General features: G+C 40.2%; 1 pseudogene; it reads right to left on the reverse strand.

Moving 5' to 3' along the window:
• Positions 1 to 2,101: 2,101 nt before the first annotated feature.
• On the reverse strand, positions 2,102 to 2,634 carry LOC109243264 (annotated as a pseudogene).
• Positions 2,635 to 3,009: the final 375 nt, after the last annotated feature.

Consider the following 3,009-nt stretch of genomic DNA (forward strand, 5'->3'; position numbering starts at 1 on the left):
CTTATGGTGAGGATTATATATATTATGGATCGGGCTGCAACGCAGCGATATTATATATATATATATATATATATATATATATATATATATATATATATATATATATATATATATATATATATATATATCATGGATCGGGCTGCACGCCGCAGCAATACGTATTGGGTCGGGCTGCGCGCCGCAGTGATATGACGCTTGGGCTGTAGGAGCCCCTCCGGAGTCTGTACACCCCCAGTGAGCGTAGTCGACTAAAAACTATGGATCGGGCTGCACGCCGCAGATGTTATTACTATTATTATTATTATTATGAGATATCTATTGAGCCGGAGTGTTGAGTGTGAGTACTAATTGACGAGAGCTGAGTCACGAGTGACTGAGAGGCTTGCCCAAGGGGCTATACTTATGAGTGATACCTTGCCCGAGGGGCTTGTTTATGACATTATGCTGTTTTCACTCTACTTTTATGCCGAACCTCTGTTGAAAAATGTTGAATAAATGTCTTTAAAAGGATTTCAATTGAAACTGGAGTTTTATGACATTACTGATTATTGAACTGCAGATTGACATGATATTTCTGTTGAAATTTCTTATATATGATTCTTAAATGCTTGTCACTGCACCCAGACTATATTTACTTTAGTTACTTATTGAGTTGGCGTACTCACGTTACTCCCTGCACCTTGTGTGCAGATCCAGGTGCCCGAGCATCAGAGTGAGAGTTTCCAGCACTCTCAGAGTCGTATTCGGAGGTCGCAAGGTAGCTGCACGGCATTCGCAACCCTGCCTTCCTCCTTCCTATCTTAGTATTTTGTTATGTTTAGACTTATTATGTATTATTCAGACATGGTTGGGTTGTACTTAGAGGCTCATGACTAGTGACACCGGATTCGGGCTGTGTTGGTATTTTGTACTGGTTTTCCGCATATTCTATTTTATTCATCTATTTCATATGACGAATTTGAGACTTATTCGATACTAGAAAAATGATTTTTATAAAAGATTTCGTTGTGGTAAATGTTCGGTTGGCTTGCCTAGTACTGTGATAGGCGCCATCACGACCGGGGTATTTGGGGTCGTGACATAAGCGTCCCAACTACCTCCAAACTCAAGAATGCAAGCTCAACATATCTTCCAAGATTTGTGTAGTACGTTCAGACTGCCTGTCTGTCTATGGATAAAATGCGGTGCTAAGATCTACTCGTGTACCCAATGCTTCTTGAAAAGATTTCCACCAATAAAATTGCTTCAGGTTATGGTGCGTTTTTATGGATCCAGGATGTATAGTGTATTTAGAGTTGTGGGATTCTTCAGGAATAGCATGTCTCAACCCATCTACGTCTGCTACACATAGCCTATCACCCATCACTTTCAACGATCATATCCTTGCTTTTACCAGCTAAGGCCTCATCTCTATATTTGCATAATCGCTCATCCTCATATTGGGTGGCCTTAATGCGCTCAACTAATGAAGACTTAGCTTGAGCACAAGCCAACAATGCCTCCGAATTTCCGACACTAAATCTGATACCTGTATCTTTTAGTCTCTGGATATCTTTGGCCAACATTCTCTTTACAGGAGCTATATGTGCCAAACTCCCCATAGATTTTCTGCTCAATGCATCAGCCACCACATTGGCTTTTTCAGGATGATACAAAATAGAACAATCATAGTCTTTGAGTAGTTCCATCTACCGACGCTGCCGAAGGTTCAGATCTCTCTACTGAAAGATATACTTCAGACTTTTATGGTCAGTATAAATCTCACAAGTTTCCCCGTAGAGATAATGCCTCCAAATTTTTAGAGCAAATACCACTGCAGCCATCTCCAAATCATGCGTAGGATAGTTTTGCTGGCGCTTTTTCAATTGTCTCGAAGCATAAGCTATAATGCGACCATTTTGCATGAGAACACATCCTAATCCCACCTTCGATGCATCATAGAACACTGTAAATTCTCCGGAACCTATGGTAAGGCTAATATTGGTGCAGTTGTCAAACATGTTTTGATCTTTTGAAAGCTCTGCTCACATTCCTCCGTCCACTGAAACTTTGCATTTTTCTGTGTTAGCTTAGTTAGTGGCGCTACTACTTTGGAAAAATCTTACACAAAACGCCTGTAATAGCCTCCTAAGCCTAAAAAGCTGCGATTCTCTGTAGGAGAAGTAGGTTGGTCTTTGGATACAACATGCCCCAAAAAGGATACTGAGCCTAGCCAAAATTCACACTTTGAGAACTTAGCATAAAGCCGATGTTCTCGCAATGTCTGCAACACAATCCTGAGATGATTCTCGTGTTCTCCTCTGCTACGAGAATATATCGGGATATCATCAATAAATACTATGACAAATCTATCCAGAAACGGCTTGAACACGCTATTCATTAAATTCATGAATACAGCTGGAGCATTAGTCAGTCCGAAAGGCATCACAAGAAACTCATAATGCCCGTATCGAGTTCTGAAGCAGTCTTAGAAATATCTTCATCTTTGATTCTAAGTTGATGATAACCAGAACAGAGGTCAATCTTTGAAAAGTGGGCAGCTCCTTGTAACTGATCAAACATGTCATCTATACGAGGCAAAGGATATTTATTGCATATTGTTATCTTGTTCAACTGCCTGTAGTCAATGCACATTCTCAGGGATCCGTCTTTCTTCTTTACGAATAGCACTGGTGCACCCCATGGTGATACACTAGGTTTGATAAAACCTTATCTAGCAAATCCTGCAACTGTTGCTTTAGCTCCCTCAACTCTGCTGGTGCCATCCGATATGGGGGTATTGATATGGGCTGTGTGCCAGGTGGCAAATCAATACAAAAATCTATTTCTCGTACTGGAGGCAATCCTGGTAAATCCTCAGGAAATACATCAGAAAATTCTCTCATGACTGGTACATTTTCTATACTAACTGTTTCCTTTCTTGTGTCATTTAAAATAGCTAAGAGACCCAAGCAAACTTTCTTCAAAAGTCATTGAGCTTTCATAAAAGATACAACTTTGTAAATCTCT

This window comes from Nicotiana attenuata, unplaced genomic scaffold, assembly GCF_001879085.1.
Source record: "Nicotiana attenuata strain UT unplaced genomic scaffold, NIATTr2, whole genome shotgun sequence".
Lineage (NCBI taxonomy): Eukaryota > Viridiplantae > Streptophyta > Magnoliopsida > Solanales > Solanaceae > Nicotiana > Nicotiana attenuata.